We start from the raw sequence: 22,717 nt of genomic DNA, 5'->3' as shown, positions 1-22,717 counted from the left end.
AATGTTTTGCTAGTACAACCCTAACCATGTACTACTGTTTGCTGATGCCAATAAAAATTTTTTTTTTTTTATTCATTTGAGAGAGAAAGAGAGAGACCATGAGAGCACAAGCAGGGTGGAGGGTCAGAGAGGAGAGGAAGAAGCAGACCCCCCAGTGAGCAGGAAGCTCACTGCCAGGACCAATCCCGGGACCCCAGGATCCTGACCTGAGCCGAAGGCAGTCGCTTAACTGACTGAGCCACCCAGGTGCCCCAATGCCGATAAATTTCTTTTGGCTATTTTATACCCTTCTCCCCCTCCCCACTCAGAGAATATTAGTATAAAATATACTATACTTTCATAAACAAAATATTTTTCTCTTGTAAAACCACCTTAAGGTATTTTAAAATATATGTATGCTGAAAGTACTTGCATGTTTTTCCCCCAGGTCAATTTCTTTGTAAAAGTGGGGTGTATGTGCATCTGCTATGCAGGTAAATAAGGTGCCAGGGTTTGCAAAGACCTGTCTTGGGGAAGGCAATCTCATGCATGCCATCTTCTGTCACCCACTTGGGTCTTGAGCTTCGACTACATTCTTTCTTTTCTTTCTTTCTTTCTTTCTTTCTTTCTTTCTTTCTTTCTTTCTTTCTTTCTTTCTTTCTTTCCTTCTTTTATTTTTTTTTTAACTTCTCCAGTAGATTTATTTTGTTGAAAGGAATGGATTTTGAGGAGAAAAAACATGGGGCAGAGGTATGGAAAAAAAATACAAATGTAAGCTGTTTTGCTAATCGTACAAGCACAACAAATTCATGCAGAGAATGCCCTATAACAAACAAACACAATAAAGGCTGGAAGATGGAGGTGCTCCCTAGAGCAAGGCTGAAGATTTCAGTCTCTGGTATTTGGAATTTGGGCTGCAGTCCTTGTGTTTGGATGGATCACTGGGTGTATGACATGGTTCACGCTTTTAACCAAATTTGAACAGAAGAATGGGCCCTTGGGCCGGGTAGAAGTAGATGAAGTGTTTGGTTTCATGTATACATCACAACCAGAGTTCCCTCCCACCATGCGCTGCCAGGTGGGGTTGTACTTCTAGTCAAACTCCTTCTTCATATGGGTCGCAGTGTCTCTCTTGTATTTTTCCAGCCCCTGAGTAGCACACCCTACCGAGTCCTGTTGCGTCTCTGTTGACATACCGGTGTCTTTTTTTTTTTTTTTAAGATTTTGTTTATTTGACAGAGAGAGGAAGGAGGAGAGAGCGCATGAGCAGGGGGAGTAGCAGGCAGAGGGAGAAGCAGGTTTCCCACTGAGCAGGGAGCCTGATGCAGGGCTTGATCTCAGGACCCTGGGATCATGACCTGAGCTGAAGGCAGACACTTAACCTACTGAGCCACCTGAGTGCCTGACATATCTGTGTTTTTGATCACAGCCTTTCGGTTGCACATGGTTACCGAGGAGCAGGGGGAGGGGCTGCATTGTGTCCTGGGGGAGGGGCTGGCATTGCAAAGGCGCGGGGGGTTACCATGGCTACCAAAGCCATTGGTGCATCTGGGCTTAAACTCCTTTTTTACTGAGAGATAAGCATCCCACTCAGCCTATGCCAGCCTTATTACCTTGGGTGGGAATATCTTTCTCTTTTTCATGCTTAATGAATGTTCCTTTGTCTCTGCTTAAAGAGTGGGCCACCTGGCCCACTCCATTGTGATATTGTAACTGAACTAACCTGGGTTTGCTCTTTGGTGAGTTACAGATAGAGATTACAAAGGAAACTTCATTTGCAACCAATTAGAAGATCCTGGGGAATAACTTCCAATGCCTTGAGTGGGGGTGAGTGGGTTTCTTGTGTTTAGGGTTAGGATGAATATTCAGAAAGGGGAGCTTTGTCATTACATGGAGAGGTGGGTATCAGGTTGTGCCTGCGTACTTAGGAAACCTGCCCACACCTGTATAGTATGTTAATGAGGTTTGTGCTCCTTGGGCAGAGACTTTAACATTATCATGAAGCAGAGGTAACTCTCAGGCAAGGGGTAGGGGCAATGGGTATGCTTCAAGAACGGGTATAAACCAGTCGGGGTCTTGGGCCGCTTACAGATTAGGAATGCAGGGCCCTTGCTTACTTTGGAAATAGCACTGGGAATTTTTACCACTGATTCGTTGTCTCTGATATGCTTAGCCTATTTTCTGGCCTGGTAGAGACTGTTATCTTTTGCATTCCCTTTGTTCCCTTAAAATCCTTAACTCCTGAGGCTTTTGTAACTCTGACACCTCCTAGGAAGTTCTGCAAGCAGTGTGTTTGGACAGATAGAGCTGGTAAGGCGTCGTAGGTCACGGAAAATAGCTGTGGGCCTAAAATGACTTCTCTTGAGTCTGAAAGCTGTGTCTGGTCTTTCTTTTTCTGGAGACTCCTAACTGCTTTCAATATCTATCCTCTGTGGGGAGGGGACAGGGTCTTTGAACTGTGCACGAGAGGGGTGTGCACCTGCAGAGGGGTGTGCACAGGCAGATTGCCCTGTGCTGGCTCCTGGGGAGAGAGCTTTTGGCCACGGGGAACTGATGCCCACTGTTGTACATGATCTTGTGCTGTCTCTTCCCTTTGTGAACAAAGCTCTGTTCCGTCCGGTGCTTGACTGCCTTGTGTTCTTCTCGGTGACTCCGTTACCAGGATGCAGTGGGCAGAAGATTTCAAGTCCTCCCTGGGACTGGTAATCACAGGGATTACCTGCTGGACGACCTGAGACGAACTGCAAGAGTGTGAGTGATTTATCTGAGGTTAACTTGCTGGTATGGCCTGAAGGTTTGTGTCCCCACCCCCCATTCATATGTTGAAATCCTAATCTCCAGTATGATAGTGTTTAGAGGTTGGACCCTTAGAAGATAATTAGGTTTGGATAATGTGGGGGGGGGAGGGGCTTGGATTTGTGCTTTTAGAGGAAAAGAGGGACCAGAGGCCCCTCTACCCAACTCTCCACTCTGTGAGAATATCAGGAAGGTCAGGAAGAGCGCCCTCAGCAAGAGCTCAATCTGCTGGTACCTTGATCTTGGACTTTCTGTTCTGCTCCCTTCTGTTCTGATGTCTGGAGTGTGTGTGTGTGTCCGTGTGTGTGTACTGATAAAAATAAAATCATATGCTATTTTTTATGGATGATGCATTAGAGCCTCTGATTTATTTAATTCAATCAGGCCCAAAGGAAAACAAGTGGGACACAGAGACTTGAGGCTCTTCCTACTAACAAAGGACTGAAGGAATTTTCTATGGCATTTATAGATACCAGGTTGAATATATTTTCCCATGACAACCAATTAATATGTGGGAGATAAATGGTTACATTCCACAGGAGATACTGTTAAAGTTTTGAAGTCTTGATATCTTAAGGGGACTTATTACAAAGAATTTAGCAAGGACATTTTTCTTTTGGTTACAAAATACTAAGTAGCATGGTTACAAGATATGTAACAGGTATAAATGGACCCCAGGGCCTACTTCCAACATGTGGCTTAGGATCCCTATCCTTGTGAATGTTCCCAGCCTTTATTTTGTCTAAAAAGTTCTAATGGTTACATGACCAGCATCTTGTCTCATGTAACAACTACCACTGTTGTTAGCAACTGTTTGTAAAATGGTCCAGAGATCCAAGGGAGTTGCAGGAATTCAGAAAGTTTTTGTCCTCATTATTTATTTACGTTGTTTTTGTAACCTTGACCATGTCAACTAATTCCCCATTCTTATCTAAAAACCAGAACTGTGCTTCACAGGGTTTGGGGGAAGACTTCATGATCACAGATTACATTGAAAAATGAAGTTTTAAATAAACGATGAAGCCTGTACGTATGGTTGTTTATTCCAGAGCTCAATCGTATATGGGCATTCATCGCAGTATGATTTTATAGTTTTCTGCAGGCCCCATTTTTCTTTCATTCTGAACAAAGCTTCAGGCTGGGTTTCTAAAATCCTTATCTCCTCAAATTAAAGATGTTGTAGAGTGTATGCTCGTGTGCTGAGTCACTTTGAAGGTTAGAAAGGTATGTATTCTAAGTACTGATTTAATAAGAGATATTCCTCTAGTCTATAAATGCAGCTCCTCAAATGCCCAGTTTCTCACCACAGGAGCATGAATCTCCCGTTAATTTGTTCTTTTGTCAAAATCTTCCCTAGCTCTTCAGTATCGTAGGGGCCAAAACAGTTAAGCTGCTGTCAGCAATCTGACTTGTTGTCCCCAAATACTCTTGAGCTTGTCTTATTATTTCTCCCCAGTTTTGACTGCTCCAGTCAGACCAACTTACTCACTGCTCTGTACATGTCACCCCGTCTCCCCTTTTTGTAATGTTTCCTGTTCTCCTTTCCTACCTGCGGCCTTCCCATCCTGTGAAGGCAGCTCAGGGCTGCCCTGACCTCACCCTCACCCCCCCAGGGTGACTTCTCCCTGAGTCCCTACTCTTTTCTTTCATCCATCCTCCTCCCATCTTTGTCTTGTCTCAAGGATGGGTTGGAAGATCCACTATGGGTGCAACCCTATTTTATATTTCTTTGCATCTCCTCCATTTGTAAGTATGGCAAACCTATATATGATTTGTTGGCGGGTGTTGTGGATAGACTGCTTGATTCCATCCTCTGGTATTGGAAATGATGTTTAATATTTACCTAGTGGGACTATTTCAGACACGTCATATAAGATTACCAAAGGATGACCAAAAGATAAAACAGATTAGCCTTTTAAATGGCTATCTCTGGTGAAATTAATGTGTAAACTTAAATTTTGAAATGGTCAATATAAAAAAGGCCAAAAGTTGCATATATTTATTAGTAGCATGAATTTCTTCTTTAGTATAAATGTGTTTAAGCAGATAAGAAATGAAAAATTGCTAACACAATGCAATTTTTAGTGCAATTAGAAAGTAGAAAGTGTAGCCCTAAAAGGATCTAGTTCTATTTTGGTAGGGAATTGGAAGCTTAAATCTGAACTTCCCTTAAGCTATTTACTTATGTATGCAAGTATTTCTTCATGAATTTACCATTTCTTAAATATGTTATTTCGTTCACTCAATAGTTTTGCATTCACTGAAGACTAAAACAGACCACAACAACTCAACAAATTAATAAAATGATGACTCTACAGAAAATAAGCAGGAGACTGAGATATCATAAGTCAGGCACAGCGTGTTCCAGAAGAAGGGCCCGAAGGTAAGCACAAAGCCTGGGAGATATTAGAGCTTCAGGAATGGAAATGAGACCAGTGTGACGGTCACTGTGGGGGGCAGTAGGGGGGGAGCAAAAATGAAAAGAGGTGTTGTTAAGGAGGGGGCCAGAGGCCAGATCAAGCAAGGGTTAATAGGTCACAAGAGAAGTTTGGGTTTTATTTAACAGGTGATGGGAAACTTTTGAAAAGTCTGAGAGAGAGCCATGATATGATCCGATTAATTTTCAATAGGATCTCTCAGCCTATTGTGGGAAGAATAAATTGGAGGGTGGAGGGGTCAAGAGCAGAAGGAAAATGGCCAGTCAAGAGGGTGGTGCCTTGGTGGCTCAGGCCAGGGGGTCAGCATTGGAGATGGTGAGGGCCGTATGCTTTTGAGGTAAATTTGGAGATGGAACCTACAGAAGTTCGTAATGGATGAGAAGTAGATGGCGAGGTGAGGGATGACTCAAGGATGGATCGCGTGATTCTTCATCTACATGCATTCTTTCTCCCTAGGTTATTTTTGCTTCTACTAAAAACAAAGTCTTTCAGATCTTAAGGAAAAACAACAAAAGCAATGTAGAAAAAAATACTTTCATGGCTTTAAAAAATATTGTGAATTTCTTGCTTAGCATTCTAAGTGCTTGGTCTTACAGTGGCTTTTGGCCAAAGGCAATAAAACTGTAACATGCACATTGGGTGCCTAGCTGGCCAGATTGTGGCATCATTTAGAAAAGTATATTGAAAAATGTTTCTGTCTCTTGAACCACTTCTGATTGTAATATAAGTTCTCCCAATCCAACTAATTTTATATGCACAGAAAGTGGTACAACTCCACGGGAAATATAAATTTTTCATTGACTAGCAGCCTGTAACTGCTTTAAGTGTAATTACACATTTTTCATTTAAGATCAATTTCACAAAATCGTTTTTATGACCTAAGGCTGCCTTCTTAATAATTGGGTGCAGCTAATTTATTAGGGTTTGCATGTGTTGGTATTGGTGTCATTCTTGCCTGATTTTAATAGAAACAGGCTCCGTGTGGATGTGGAAAAGACTCTCTGGTTTCATATTTATTTCCCTTATGCTGATCCAGTGAACCTTCTTTTGTTTCTCAGCATATACAGTTCTGTAGAAAGCCCACGATAACCTGTTCTTAAAACAGCTCAGTAGACAAATGAGGATATTTTCCATTTAATGCTAGGGAAGATGCCCCCTCAGAACATAATTAAATCTGATCTTTCTCACTTGAAGCAGCATGAATAATTCATGGAGTTTAGGCATAATCAGGTTCTAGGCTTTGGGAAATTTTTAGTTTATGTGCAAAGGTTAATTTTTTTTTTCATTAAAGGAAAAGATCCTATGGAGCTCTCTCTTAAGCCACGATTCAAGCGCTGTGGAGATTCCAGTAAAGGAGTGTGTTGGCAGGGCTGTGTCACTGTATGCAGAGGGAAGTGGACTCGTGTACACACATAACTAAGGATACTTATTTTAACCTGCATCTCCTCTCTTACATAAATATGAGCGTGAGACCTGACTTCACTGAGTGGGAGGAGTCTAGAATTAAGGGATGCGTTCCTAAACTCTGGGCTCTTTGCCATGTGGATCATTAGGAGGAAGTTGGCCCTTGGGATTTTATCCTCTGGCTATGTTCTGAGTCAGGAGTCCTAGGGAAGTAGCCAGAAGGGTTGCCCAAGGAAGCTCTGTGTGGACTCAGACCCCATCATTTCCATTCCCTTCAGTTGGAACGGTCTGGAATTTTTAATCTTTCTTCCTTTTTTTCTTCCTTCCTTCCTTTCTTTTCTTTCTTTTTTAAGATTATTTATTTGACAGAGAGATAGAGAGAGAGGACAAGAAGGGGGAGTAGGCAGAAGGAGGGGGAGTGGCAGGCAGAGGGAGTGGGAGAAGCAGGCTCTCTGCCAAGCAGGGAGCATGATGCGGGGCTTGATCTCAGGACCCCAGGATCATGACCCAAGCCGAAGGGAGATGCCCAACCAACTAAGCCACCCAGGTGCCCCTTTATTCTTCTTTCTATAAGAAATGTAGGTCTTCCCCTTTTCTTAAGCATGCCAACAGGGCATCATGCTAAGGATGAAAATGATGGTACATGGTTACTGCATTCAAAAGGTTCTTGCAGTGGTATTAGGAGATAAGAAGAATACACATGAGAAGCTGACCTGCAGCAGGAGGACAGTCTGTAATGAGTGGCACCCGTAGCAAAGCCAGTGCTCCTGGGAGGAAAAGATCACTGCACTGGTTAGAGTGCTAGGAAAGGCCTTTTGGCAAGGGCACTTGGGGTAGATTTTGAGTGATTTAGGGAATTTTGATGAATGGCAAGAAAAGGGCATCATAAGAGGTTTGTTATGGGAAAGGACTCAGCTTGTTAGGTAATAGTGGGGGTGAGCACGGGAGGTTTGTATCAGGCCTGTTAGTTTGGGGCCAGGTTCTGAAGGCCTTCAGCACTGGAGTGAGGCGTTTGGGTAGAAGGCAATGGGGAACATTTGAAGGCTCCTGGGTAGGGAGAATGCATAATCCAACTAGCATTTTATTTTATTTTATTTTATTTTATTTTATTTTTATTTTTATTTTTTTTTTTTAGTTTGGATACCATTAGTTTATTATAAAAGAGACATGAAAATTATTTACATGATGAAAGATTTCACAACTTCACTGGAATGGGCAGTTTCACTTCATGCCATTTTAATGATTTCAGTCCACATACTTTCCGAGAATGTCACCATCTCTAAATAAGAAATAATCCTTGTCGTCTAGAACTACTTTGGTGCCTCCATATTCTGGTAGAAGAACTTTATCTCCAACTTTCACACTAACTGGCTGAATCTCTCCACCCTTTCCTTTAGAGCCCGATCCAACAGCTACTACTGTTGCTTGCAACACTTTTCCTTGAGATTTTTCTGGAAGCATAATACCTCCTTTGGTTAGTTTCAGCAGCACTCCTTTCAACTAAAACTCGGTCAAAGAGGGGAAGAAACTTTCTAAACGCCTGCCCTGCCAAGACTCCGGCCGCCGCAGTTCGTACTCAGCTCTGGCTCCAACTAGCATTTTAAAAGCAGGGTTAGTAGCAGAGTTTAAATTTAGCTGGTGAAGGAAGAACTGCAGGTAAGGATCTAAGATTGCCGGCCACCGCACTTATCCATAGATGAGTTAGATGACTGCACGTAGGGAGAGTTGATGGTCTTTTCTCCTTATGAATTCTGGTCATGTACCCTGATCTCTGAACCTTTGAAACGAGGAGCCAGTGAGAACAGCAGGTGCATGATCCTGGCCGCGTTTCTCCTGAGATATGAGCGGCAGGATAGCATTTTTGGCAAAGATGTGGACGATATTATTTTAGACTTGAGCCTAATTGCCCTGCAACTCTGTGCTTACTGCCACGGTGTATGGAACTGGCCTCATGGGGCCTATCATCCAATGAGCCCTCCTCATTTTTGACCAGTCCACACACCCACAGGATGGCTTGGAGATCCTTAGACACTGGACGTTTGGGGGTTTGTCCTGTGGCTCCCAGGGTGCATAGGAAAGCTGGGAAAACAGCACGGATGTTGAAAATGGCAGGGGCTGCTGATCAGAGGACTGTGAACTTCCTGAGGGCATGAATTCATTCGCTGTGCACATCCATAGTATATATACAGTAGTGAATACTCACGCACTCATTGTATAGCGTCCGGCACATAGGAAGTGCTTTAAAACATTCGTTGAATGGATAAATGAATCTTGTTGAATACCCTGCAGATCCTCGGGACCTCTCAGCTGCCTCACTGGGTGAGATAGCTGTATGTATGTATGTATGTAAGCATCTACCTACTCACCTGTCTATCCAGACAGAGATGGAGATAGACCAAGGCCAAGAGCCGTCAGACTATGTCCTCAATGGAAATTAAAGGGCATAGAGCAAGTGAATGAGGGTCCTGTCAGTCATAGCAGGGAGAGAGGGCCACACCGGGCTTACTTCTTCCATCTAGTCTGGGACTTTTGGATCATTGGCTGAGAGATGAGACACACAATATCTTTGAACAGTCCGTTTACAATATCAGGTTTCCCTCCATGCTTTGTGGGTAGAGCGCTAGCTGTGTGGCCTGCTGACCCATCCAGGAGCATATATTTACCATGTTTGTGGACCAGGCAGAGAATGGTGTGACCTCCACCCAGGGCAAAGACCATGCTTGAAATAATAGAGCTGAGGCTGGTGGCTCAGGTTTGCGACTTACTGTGGTGAGCCTCGTTTGCTAAGGAGCCTGGACTGTCTCCGTAGGTAACAAGGAGGGGGCTGTTACAAAATTTCAAAGCAGGGGAACTCCACTACTCCAGTGTATATTTTAGAAACATAACACAGTTGGAGTATAGATAGAATCGGGAAGGAAGAAAATGAAAAGCAGAGAAACCAGTAAGAATGCCATTCCTCTGCCCCAGTGAGCAAGATTTTTCTATCTATTGTCATGTTTGTGGGGATGCAGTTTGGCCCCTGATGCAGCTGAATATGCAAAAATGATAGAATTCTTCTGTATTTCCGTCATAGTTTAGTAAGTTATGTGGTTAATTATGCCTGTCACTGAATCAACAAATTAAAATTCTGGGATTTTGCCATCTGGCAGAATTATATCTCCTTATATTTTGTTCTTTGCCAAAAAGCGTGCTTTTGGCTATCTTATTTTTCTTTTTGTGGCAGTTGAGTTGGAATCACTTAAGAATACAGAAGAACATTATTTATTGAGAAGCACTAATGAGATGGGGCACCCAGTGCCTTGAAGGAATTGGTTTATCTATCAGAGCATGGAAATCACACCCAAGGAGGAAGTTAGAATTGGGCTCACCTTCAGAGGGCCACAAACACACGGGTCCTCGAGCTTTGGTCAGATGCAGCGTGAGAACTGTTATTTACTTAGCCTGTTAAAAAGAGATTCCCTTTTCCTCCCCAGCACCTACCTTCCATCATCACAGTTCCTGACATTGCCTGGTTACAGCGTGAGATTAATTGGGGCTAGGTATGTGGAGCAGCATTTTAAACGTGAGTTTGGACGGAAGAATCTGAGAATTGTGTTCTTGGTAAAAAGAAGGGGAAGTCACCATGTCTCCCTCGTGTTTGTTTTCCCTCTATGACTCTCTGGTGACACAGCATGGTGAGTAAGACATGGAAGTTTCTAGTCCTTGGCTGAGGGATCATATCAGCCTTAGCTTACTGCTAAGTTGGAGATCCTATCTGTAAGAGGAAGCTTACTGTCTTCAATCGAGGCCAGGGGTCAGCATACTTTTCCTGTGAAGGCAGGTGGTAAATATTTTAGCCTTATGGTCTAACGGGCCACGTGGTCTCCATCACAACTACTCAGCTCTGCTGTTGTGGTGAGGACAGCCGGTACATGCAATACTCAAGCCAATGAATGTGGCTCTGCCCCAGTAACACTTTATTTACAGAATAAATGGTGGTGGCAAGATTTGGCCTATGAGCTGGTCTCTGCAATGACTAATTTTAGAGAGGTGGCTTGAGGTGGGGATGACTGCGTTGTTAGACTATCACGCTACATTTCCCTCCTAGTTTTTCACCATGTTTGACCGTACGTGCCTTCCCACGAATACAACAGAAAACTGTAGCACCCTCCAAACTCTGCCACTTGTTTTATTTAAGAACTCCATGTCATGTTCAAGGTGAATAAAGGAAGTGGCAAACGTCCTTATGGATATGCTGGCAAATGCATTTCTTGATATATAGCATTGATAAACACTAGCCATGGGGCACGGGATGGTCACGTAGAAAGGGCTATTTCACATTCAAGTGAGAAATTTGCATTTTTTATTTTTCTCATGTGCCCAAGAGAAGACTGGTTCTTTTCTGCATGGTTGTGAACACTTGAGTTTCTCTCTCTTCATGTGCCACTGACTTTCCGGCTCTGGTTTTCTCATTGCCCAGGGGTTACGGATGCTGCACTTGGAACCGTTACATGTAAGGCTGCCTTTCTGGGTTGTTTTTTTTTTCCCCCAATGTTTAGAAAACCCATCGCCTTACACCCCCCTTATGTACCTGTTCCTATTTTCTCAGTCTCACCTGTCTCTTGCTCCAGCGTGTGGGGCTCTGATGTTGTCCCTCACGTACAACCTGACAGCACCCCGCTGCCCTCCAGGACTTTCTAGTTGAACATTGCAGTGGGCACCCATGCTGACTTCTTCAGAACCCATAAATAGTGAACTTTTAACACACGGGCATGGGGCCAGTGGATACATGCTCTACCTTTTCCCCCGATGTGGGATGATACTGAAATGGTACTTACACAGCTTCTCAGAGGTGCAGTCCTGCAAATCAAGCAGTCAGTCACCCTTGGTGGTGGCCAGTGGGATGATGCATATTGGCAGCTTGGTTGGTCTGTGCACCTTTCGGCTTACTCCTCACCCCTGCTCCCTTGAACCCTCCCCTGTAATTAAATGCTAGTTTACAAGTCCTCTAGCTCAGGCTCTACTTTCTGGGGAACCCAGACTAAGTCTCCGGTCTAGGAAGAAATAGCTTACGTGCCAAAGGAATTCTGGACCTTAGAGAACACGTGCAGGAGGGATCTTGTGAATGTTCCGTGGGGGAGGAATGTGCAGAATATAAACCAGAGGGAAGCAGCCCTTTCAGCTGGGTGACAAAGTAGCCTGATGGCACTAAGGATCCCATTGTTTGTGGTACGGGAGGTGGTGATCACCCTGACATGCAACGATACTGTGATTATTCAGGCTTTCTCTCACCTTCTGTGCAGGTGGAGGGGGAAGCTCTGGGCCATGGGGAACTATGTCAATTGAGTAATATGGGGCATGACAGTGATGAGGATGGTAGATAGAGTGCTATGGCTTCTATTAACTGCATCATAAGCCTTAAAAAAATGAAAAAACGACAACAGTAGTCTAGTGCAATCAATGTCCAACTCACGACATGCTTTGTAATGAGAAGTTCTCTATGACAGCTCTGAAGGAGACTGTCGTCTGCTCTAGCTTTGGGGAAGGCATGTGGAATTGTAAGGATATAGTTGTAGGGGAGGCAGAGCTGCCAGCGAGGCTGAATGAAGAGGCTTGGCAGGTCTCTTGTGTCAGAGTCAAGGCCCTGATAGGGAACTAGTGGGCCCCTGAAGCTTGGGATGGGGACATTGGGGGATGCACCCAAGAACAGTAAATCCCCAGATTCCCCCGGAGCCTCCCTGGTTAACAGTGGTAGCCCCCAGCAGGCTGCGCGTTGACCTTGGCTGAGGCACCTCCTTGAAAGCGGATGCTCCTTCTCAGGATCTGTCCCTTCTACTGCTTGTTACTTTCAAGCTGGTTCAATAAAGTCAGGTCCCGGCACAACCTAAAGGGGCGAAGAAGTAGCTCAGATGCCACAGGTGTCGCCAGTGCTAGAGGAAGCCACATAGGAGGAGACCCTGGAGGTGTGTGATGGGGGAGGCTGCCCGGGGAGAATGTATTTACATGGGGCACTCACCTGTGACTCTGAAGTCAGTGTGCTGGCAGTAACTTCTGGAATCTGCACGTAAAGCCATGGGAACTGCCTTTGCTTCATTTCTCCTCGTGTCTCCTCCTTACTACATTACTGATGCCTGCAGGGCCCATTTTGCTGCCTGATGGTCTCACATCTTAGGAGTTTGCCCAGAATGCAAAGTAACTTCTGGCTGCGATTTCGTTCTGCCTTTTTTCCCCTGAGTCCACGGGAGGGAAGAGTGGTGTAGCTCTGTCCTGCATTCTTTAACACATCCTCATCTCAGCCCTGGTGAGGCTGCCTCCCTTCTCTGTGAACAGCCTTGGCCAGCAGCCCTGGAAGGCTTTGAGCATGGAATCATACCAAGCAGAATGTGGCACTGTCACAGAGGCTCAGGACTTCCGGCTGGCTCTGTGGCATCTCAGAAGGCAGCAAGAATTCTGTTCCAAATCTGATCTCAGACTTGGAACCGGGTCCTAGAAATCCCTCTGACCACACCACAGGGATGGTGGGGAAAAAATGAAGACTGTCACAGCAAAGCAGTACGCCCTCTCCTTGCCCTGGTCTGGTGCCTTAAAGGAAAGGTATGCTCCCCACAGCTAACCCGCGTCCCTGCTAATGTTGGTGTGAATAATTACTACTTTCCCTCCAGCAATGGTCCTTCCAGCGCATTTACCCAGCAGTAAAGATTCTGATTCAGCATTGTCTTCTTCTTCTTCGTTTTTTTTGTAAACCAGCCTCTAGGATTTTTCTATTACTTTTCTTGATCGTATTAGTTTCATGCTTCAGCTGTTCATGCTTCTATAACTGCATCTCCATTTTTGTCTCCAGTCCCAGGCTGATTTTAAACAATATCATCAATGTTAGAGCATTAAAAGGAAAAAAAAAAAAAGAAAAAAAAAGAAAAGCTCCAAGTAGATCGGGGCAGAAAAAGAATGAGACAACATCTGGGCCATCAACAGCCCCTACTGCTCAAACCTCCTGGTTCGCAAATGAATTTATAGTGAGTTTATTCACGTATTTTCATTTGCATGTATCCCTAGCCTCCTTCCTATTTTTGAGGCAATGACAAAAGATATTTTCCCCAGCTTATTTTTCTTCCTGATGAGCTTCCATTAGCAGCCCTAAATTTCTCAGGGCTTGACGAAAAGGTATGAACTTTGTTACTTTGAAACCTATTTGATGAGCACAAAGGAAGTTGTGCTTAACCTCTCTTAGCAACTTTTCAGTTGTTATAGTCAAAGGTTTGATCCTGAGGTTGACTCTTGAAGTCAGAAAATTTCACCAGAGGGGAAATACACATGGGTCCGCAGTGGTACAAATATGTTTCAGCCTCTGAGAACTATGACCACGTAATTGTTTTCATCTCTCTTTGATGGTAATCCCTGGGAAAAAGGGAGGATTACATAAAAGCAGACGTACCCCTAGTGCATGAACAGGCCGATGCAAAACAATGATCAAATCTTCTATCATTGTCAGTTATGGCTACATTATTTCTCCTCCCTGGACTTGCTTCTGTCAGTTGTGAAACTTCGTGGGGCTGGTGTAAGGTCAGAGTTTGTTAAACATCTCACCTAAAGCACATGGTAGATACAAAGTAAACCATTGTTTTTGTTAGGCAAGTAGGTGATTTGTGTATATGTTGATGCTTCCCCACTTAGCCTCTGTTTTGCAGGCTTGGATTGGGTTTGCTCAAATTGCATTTTATTATTATTTTTAAAAATTTTTATTTATTTTAAGAGATGAGTGGAGGCAGGGGGAAGGGTGGGAGAGAATCTCAAGCAGACTCCCAGGTGAGCACGGAGCCTGACACCGGGCTCGATTTCAGGACCCGAAACCAAGAGCCAGACGCCCAACTGACTGAGCCACCCAGTGCCCCATCAAAATGGACTTTGAAAGACCGATGAGAATCTTGTGGAGGGAAAGCGTAAGTAACAGTACCATTTATTACTAATGAACAATGTTTTTTGTATGCTGAGAAGATCCTCTTCAAACAACATCATCAATTGAGTGGGCACATCATTAAATTAGGAGATACATCAACAAAACACAAGCAACTTATTTGCCTGTCCCAGCTATTATGCAATACACAGAAGATGGTTATTGGACACTTGGTGATCAATATTTTATCTAATCCTCAAATGACCCTGGGAAGCAGGCACTGTTACTGCCTATGTGTTCTGGGGGAGGACACTGACCCTGAGAGAAGATGGATCACGCACTCACTGGAAGTGGGCGGTTGAGGAGCTGGGCCTCTGCTCCGTCTGACTCAGAGTTCTTACCCACTATGGCCTGCTGCGCTTTCATACAAGGTGAGCAGGACTACTGCCTTAGCTGCAGCCCTGGTGGGGTACCCTGCCAGCCATATTGGAGCCTGAGGCCAAAGGACAACTGTGTGCCTCCAGGTACACTAATCAAAATATCCTCCCATATTTTGAGACAAGTGGAAAAAGTTACTACAGCTCTACAATTGAAGACAATTGACTATATATAAAACCCTGTGTTGCCCAATCTGTTCTCACACCATTGTCCACCCCCATAGACTCACTGGGTCGGGGACCCAATGGCCCCCTGCCTGGGAAGTGTGGGCTGATGGGAAACTAGGTTTCCCTTGTAAAATGACACAGAGTAGCAAATAAACAACAACAGTCTATCTTTATTTAATATTTTGGTATTTTGTTCATCAGACATTTTTTTTGGTATTCATTTTATATTTTAAAAAATACCGCATTAAAATTTTCCACATCTTGATTCAGAGTTTTTCGATGCCCCTTCAAATGTTTGTGTTTGAGATAAGGGCCTCGTGTACATCACCCTAACGCTGGCCTGACTTAGTTGGCATCAAATTTCAAGGACAGAATTGTCTTTGTTCTAAAAAAATACCTGGCTGAGGTGAAGGTGACAGCTGGGACCCCAAGGACAGAAGCAACAGGAGAGGATTTTTTTTTCCCCCCTGACAGGACGAGGGGAAGGGAGAGAAGGAAGAAGGATGGGGACACAGAAGCAGAGTGAAGAGCTGAAGAGCAGCTGGGCTGGGTAGGGGGCAGGGCCAGGAACAAGCCCTGGTCTGATGGCTGCAGCTGGTTGTAAGAATGATGCCCCTCCTGGTTCCATTTGAGGAGATGAGCATCCCTGTGGTATAAACCATCTTTGCCTCACTGAAATCTTCAGTAAATTGTGCAAAACCCACACATGTTCTGAGTTGTAGAAATCCAAAAAGGGTCTGAATTCATGCTTTGTAGGTGTTGTGGGAAATAGATCGATTTCAGCAGGAGCCTGGAGGCACAGTGCCCAGGAGAGCCTGGCCACCTGGGAATTTGCAGACATCATGGGGAAGTCTTTGTATTTCCAAAGATCAATAGCGTTGGGGGAAGCTTTGAGACAGTTTTATAGAAATCTTGAAGTGTAGTGAAGGCCCAAAGACCCCAATTTTTTTCCTGAAAAAAATTCTGGAAGAAACTCAGTGGATGAGATTCTAGAAAGGGTATGGCTTGAATCTTGCAGGTACTTACCGGATTTTAGATCTGCAAATGTTTTTCTGTTTCTCTTATCTTTAGGTTCAAGAACACTGTCTCACTCAATGCCTTATATGTGTTGGAGAATCTATTCCTTTCTGCTCCTCTTCGCTTTGACCTTACCTCCTCCTCAACTCAGATGTGTCCAGCCAGGAGGTAGCAATGAGCTTTGCCTGCTGCCTTGGCATTCATGTGTGGCCCCAGGGTATGAGTGCTTCTTTGCTTTCTCCCAGAGCTTGTTCCTCCCTATGTAATGTGGGTTAAGGGAAGCCGCGAAGGAGCACAGCGTTCCCCAGTACCTGGGGATCTTCCTCACACTGCCCCTTCCCTTTAGTGGGTGATCCCACCTTCCAGCCTGTCTCTGGGGGAGTTCTGCCAGAGGGTGGATGTGGTTGAATCCTCCACCTTCCCGGAGTCTCCCTGCTGCTCTGGTCTCTGCTCCATAAACCTCACAGACCTATTAGGAAAGTTTATGAAATTTTTATGGAAGGGGCAAGGGGATCTCAGGAGAGTGGTTCGGTGTGTGTTTTATCTTACTCGAAACTGCGGAAAGTGGGGAGGCCTTTTCAGATGTAGAGCTTTGCTAGGAGGATGTTCCCCTGATCTACCCCACTTTCTCTCCAGGCTCCATTCCCACATGGGACTCCTTCTTCAAGCCCCTGAGCTGGACACACTCACAAACAGCACTCTGTGGGGTTCAGGTAGTAGTTTTGCCTTACGGGGGGTTTTCCTGCTATTTCAACAATGACCAATGCCTCAGGATTCACCAAAGTCTCCTGGGAGGCAGTGGGGGCAGGTCCTGGTTCTGTACATGAGGGCCAGTGTAGATGCTTTGAATGCTCTTCTGTTTCCCTACCGAGAAGTTTCTGTGGCTGATTTTCTTACTTGTCTCCTTAAGAAGTAAGCTACCTTGCCAAGTAAGACTTTTTTTTTTTTTTTAAGAAACAACATAGTTCAGTTCAGAAGGGGAAGGAATATTTCCTCCACCCAGTATGATTTTGGCCTTGCAGTTTTTAGAACTAAGTCCCATTGTCACTTAGCTGGGAAACAGCATGTTCTTTCCTGCCTCACCTGAGCCTGTTTGTTTATTTTTTGTCGTTGTTTTTTTCTTCTGTTTTTTAGTTTCAAGTTTTTATTTAAATTCCCGTTAGCTAACATACAGTAGAGTATTGAGCCTGGCTTGTTTTACAGAGAAACACTTCTGCTCTAAGCATTACTGTTACTACCCAAGGTGTAGCACCAGTTCTAATCACACACCATTCACTGCACTCATCCGTTTGTTGGTTTCTAAAACCACACCTGATTTGAGAGTGGAGAATATTTTACCACCCTACACACTTATCCGACGCAGGCCTGGAACCCATTCTGGTCAACTCCACTGTGCTATAGCTACTTTCCAAGACAAGGTATTATGATGTTGACGATCTGTTGGAGATGAGAGAGTTCTTTCCTTAAATTGGAGGGGGCTTCATTGGAGGCCCCCTTTTCCCGGCTGCTGTTCCCCTCCACACCCTTACACATTCTTCCCTGGAGGAGAAATGATTCATCTGGTTGGTGGGTTTTGATGAAAGAACTGAGCCTAAGTGGCTCAGCCCCTTCCTCCACCTCTTGCATGCATGCACCTGCCTGCAGAGGGTTTGCATTCTTGTTGACAGGCCCCCAGGCGTGGATGTCCCCCAGGAGTCCAGGGCCCGTGCCTGGGAGGATATATGTTTCTTTTTCACGTCTGGTATTAGTAAGCCCATTGTGCTGCATGCTGAGACAGATCCTGCTACAGAGGCTTTATTGGTAATAAAGCTAATATTTCAGTGTTCATCTACCTGACACCTATGACTGTGTCTTAATTGGTTTTGAAATTGGGCTTGGAAATGGGAAATGCTATTTACGAATTCTTCAGACCCCAACAGTATCCTTCAAACAAGCCATCAAGTTCTATTGATTCCCTGGTCTAGATATCTATTAAATTCATTTCCTTCTTTTGGCCTTTCTGCCACTGCATTAGTGTAGGTTCTCAGCAGTCCTGTGGTAGCCTTCCAACTGTTCTCATCGCTGGTCCTCAGCACCCCCCCCCCATCTCTGCACCCCAGAGCATAGATCTGATCCTGACACCCTCCCACTCACCATCCTCGGATGACCCCCTGTGACTGCAGGATGCGTACTTCCTTAGCTCAGAATACAAACCTTCGAGGTCTGGTTGTCCATTCACCTTCTTTTTTTTTTTTTTTTTTGTCCATTCACCTTCTTAGTCACTTGTCTGCTTCAAGCAGCCTCCGTTCCAACCAATTAGAGCTAGTTGTTATATTCCTGGACATAGCAGTTTCTTTGTTCCTCCATGGCTTTGCAAATACTCTTTCCTCTGGACTTGGCTGCCATGAATTCTCAAGCCGTTAGCACAAGTGTCATCTCCCCGAGAACGCCTTCCCTTGTCCATTGCCTCCACTCTCCTTGTGGGCTTGTATGGCGCTTGCCCTGTGGAGTGGCTGCTGTTAGTCCCTGCCTGTCAGCCCCATTAGATGGCCAGGCTCTGCAGTACTAAGCCCTGAGCTCCACTTGTCCTCAGGAGGAGTCGTGCATTCATAGCTTCTTGGCTCAGGCTGATGAACAGAGATCCCAGAAGAAGAAACCCCTGAGCAGGTGAATGAATATAGGAAAAGCAGCTCAACTGCACTAGTGACGAGGAAAAATTCAAACTGAAAGCACAATCGGATGCCATTTCCCTCTTTTAGATTGACAAAAATGAAACACTCCGATGAAACCCAAGTGCTGGTGAAGATGTGGGCACAGGTCCTGCCAAGCCCTGCTGATGGCAGTGGCAATCAGACCACCCAGTCCGTAGCGATTCTGCACCAGCTGGTGAATTTGCACTTGCATGTGTGCTGTGACCCAACAGTTCTACTTCTGATTATACACTCTGGACAAATTCTTGTAAAGAATAAAAATGAAAGTGTGTTCACTACGATGTTATTTGTAATAATAAAAAGTCGAAGGTGATTTAAATGCCTGGCAACAGAAGAACATGATGTAGTTACAAAGTGGAATATTATACAGCAGAGAACATAAACGAGAGCTAGGCTCATCTACGTGATGCATTTCACACTCGCCACAATGAGTTGTAAAAGGATGATTACAATATGCCATTTATTAAAGTTTAAAGAAGCACACAATACAATGTCATGTATTGCTTAAGTGCACCAATGTATGTAGTAAAAATGTAAAGGAATGGTTGTGACAGTAAACACCAAATTCAGGTTTATGGTCACCTCTGGGAGGGAGGGAGGGAGTGGAATGAACATGGGAGCTTTAACTGTATTTGTAATAGTGGTTTTATTCTTAAGCTACATAATGGGGCATAGGTGTTCACTCTGTTATCCTTGATTATTATCTTGTATACCTTGTTTTTGCAAATGAGCAAATCTTTCATTGCTAAAATAAATATGTATTTTTAAAAAAGGCCTCGGCTTGGAGTTGGGCTTAAATTCATATCCTTGTCTCCCTCTCTTTACTAGCATGAGCAAATATCTTAAACCCTCTGAGCCTCAGCTTTCCCAGCTATGAAATGAAGATAGCAATTCCTTTTTCCACAGGATTATATTAGTAATGAGATATTACAGGTCAAGTAGATAGTTCAGTATCTGGCACATGTATTGAACTTTCAATTAGTATCATCTATGATAATTCTAGAAGGTTCTTGATACACTCTTTTAAATTTCAAAGGAAACAACGTCAGTTGTCGTGGAGCATGGGGGGAATGGGTGAAGGTGGTCAAAAGGCATAAACTTCTAGTCATAAGGAAAATAAGTTCTGGGGATGTAATATACAGCACGGTGACTATAGTTAATGATAGTGTATAATATATTTGAAGGTTGCTAAGAGAGTAGATCTTAGAAGTTCTCATCACAAGAAAAAATAACTGTAACTATGTGGGGTGATGTATGTTAACTTATTATGGTAATCATTTTGTGATATATACATATATCATATTAGGCGGCACACCTTAAACAGTGTTATAAGTCAATTCTACCTCAGTAAAACCGGAAAAAGAAATAATGTCAGTTGTCAATAGCAAATACATCATCAGTTCCCTTCATGCCTACCGAATGCCCCAAAACCTCAACCTAAAATGTGAAGGATGCGTTCATTTTTTCATGTTCACAGTTTATGTCTTTTAAGTCATGGCCACACAGGTCAATATTTGTTTTGAAGGTTGGGTTAATTTCCCTGACTTCTTGGATAATTTAGATAATGCTTCAGGCAAAGCCTATCTAAATGCATAGTTTGTTCAACACAGAGGGGAATGTTGACACATTGAGTGTTCTCTGTCTCTGTCTCTCTTTCTCTCTCTCTCACACACACATACACACACACACACACACACACACACACACACACAAACACACACTCTGTGGTCCATCTTGCACTTTGCTTTTTTATTCTTCTTGCTTTAAAGTATTTTAGTGGCTGTTGGGTTACTGCCAGCCAACTGCAAACTGCGTCCCACAGACTGAATCCCCTCAGTTCACATCAGCTTGATTGCCTGCACTTGCCTACCCTTCCAGCCGGTCCCCTCTCGAGCGAGGCAGAGCCATGTGTCATCCCACTTCCAGACCTGTGCTGCTGCCTCCCAGCCAGGCACGGAGGCAGACCTGGAATGTGCAGGCCTGTTTAGCAATTTGACCTCTTGTGGGGAAGAGGAAGGAGGAACCAAGGAAAGGTCTCCGGAACAGACTACAGAAGAGAATAATGTAAAGAAACAAGGCAAACATCAGAAAGCTGGGACGAATTCAAACAACATGTTGGATTTTTATAATACATTTCATAATAATCCCCTCCTACCATAAAATTGAAAATAGCTGTAAGATCAATTATGAACATCCACGATTTAATTTTCTAATTAATTGAAACCACGTGGAGGATCTGAAAGTCTAGTAAACAGATATTTTGGTGCCGTGAACCTTGCCCAAACATTCTGGAGCCAGAATGCCAGGATTTGAATCCCGACTCTACTTCTACACAGAGAGGTTAAGTAACTTGTGACCTTTGGTAAGTCACTTTACCTCTGTGCCTGTTTATTTTTAAATTAATTTTTAAAGAGATTTATTTATTTATTTGGGGGGGGTGTGCGTGCATGTGGGGGAGGGGCAGAGGGAGAGAATCTTTCAAGCAGACTCCCTGCTGAGTCTGGAGAGGCTCGATCTCAGGACCCACGAGATCACAACGTGAGCCAAAACCAAGAGTCAGAAGCTTAACCCACTGAGCCACCCAGGCGCTCCGTCTCTGCTCCTTTTTAACATGGGGGTAATTATAGCATCTACTTCTTAGGCTTGTTGTGAAGATTGAGTTCATATGTATAAATCAAAGAGTGCCTAAAGTAGAAAGTGTGTAATAATTACCAGTTATTATTCTCTGCCTAACTGGATTGGTCCAGAAAAGATTTTTTTGTGTCTTCATGTAAGTTGGTATTTTAAAAACACAAGCTATGAAGTCTCGGGTGGTAAACATGTTGCAGCGTATGAGCACCTCAAATCAGTGCTGGACACCTTAAACTTATACAATGTTACATGTCAATCTTCATAAAGCTGGGAAAAATAAAAAAATAGAATGATTTGGCTATGTTTTCCACAGGATCGCTGTTCATGAGACTGAGGGAGATCAGAAGAAAAAGCAGGCAGACCAGCTAGGAGGCTTTTGTGGGACTCAAGGGGAAGGACTGTGGTGACTTGCACAGGGTGAGAACAGTTGAGGTATGGAGAGGTCTTCACGACAACATCTACTGAGTAATGTGTGCTTGGTGGTACCTGTCTTTATCACAAATCAAGTGCCTTTGGGAGTGTGCTCTGTGCCTGTGCCTGCCTGTATATGTCTATTCTAGGTATGTTGTATTCAGTTTATCTACATATTTCTTCCTCTGCATGAATTATTGTGAATACCAACGCTTTGTGTTATGTGTTAATACCTGGTAGAGTGAGTCCTCCCTTTTTGCTGCTTTTCGAAGTTAACTTGGTTATCTATGTCCCTTTATTCTGCCATATACATTTTGGAATGAATTTATCATGCTCCTCAAACCAGAAATTTTTGTTTGGGGTTATACTAAGTCTGGAAGTTATTTTGGAGAAACTGGCATCTTTACTGATTGTTACTATATCCATGAACATGGTTGAGCTCCCCAACTAACTCATATCCATTTTTATCTCCTTTAGTTACTGTCTTAAAATAATTTGACATAAAATCTTCTGTGTTCTTTCTTAGGTTGATAATTCCTGAACACTTTCTTGGGAAGAGTGTATTATTTTCTATTTGATTATGGCTAGAATAAATGAATATTGGTTTTTTATAATTTGATTTTGTTTCTAGAAATCTTGTTGAAATTTCTTATTAGATATCATAATATATCTCTTTATTTTATTGACTTTTTGTATTTTTTGCAATTGCTTAAAGTTTGAAACTGAAGTTCATAGTTCTTGGCCTGAAAGTTGAATTTCTAATTTTAATAAAAATGAATTCAAGATTTTTCCCTTCTCATAAGGGTAGACTAAACATACAATTCCAAGACCTTAGCAAGACAACAACTAGGAATAAGTATTTGTCCAATTATAGTT

General features: G+C 43.6%; 2 pseudogenes; both read right to left on the bottom strand.

The window, feature by feature from the left end:
• Positions 1-946: 946 nt before the first annotated feature.
• On the bottom strand, positions 947-1,438 carry LOC123786111 (dynein light chain 1, cytoplasmic-like; annotated as a pseudogene).
• Positions 1,439-7,831: 6,393 nt separating this feature from the next.
• LOC148109641 (10 kDa heat shock protein, mitochondrial pseudogene) lies at positions 7,832-10,122 on the bottom strand (annotated as a pseudogene).
• Between the last annotated feature and the right edge of the window lie 12,595 nt (positions 10,123-22,717).

The sequence above is a fragment of the Ursus americanus genome, chromosome 7 (assembly GCF_024610735.1).
Source record: "Ursus americanus isolate L20-20 chromosome 7, mUrsAme1.1.p, whole genome shotgun sequence".
In the NCBI taxonomy this organism is placed as follows: Eukaryota; Metazoa; Chordata; class Mammalia; order Carnivora; family Ursidae; genus Ursus; species Ursus americanus.
Note: the sequence above shows the minus strand (reverse complement) of the source record. Positions and strands in the feature narration are given on the sequence as shown.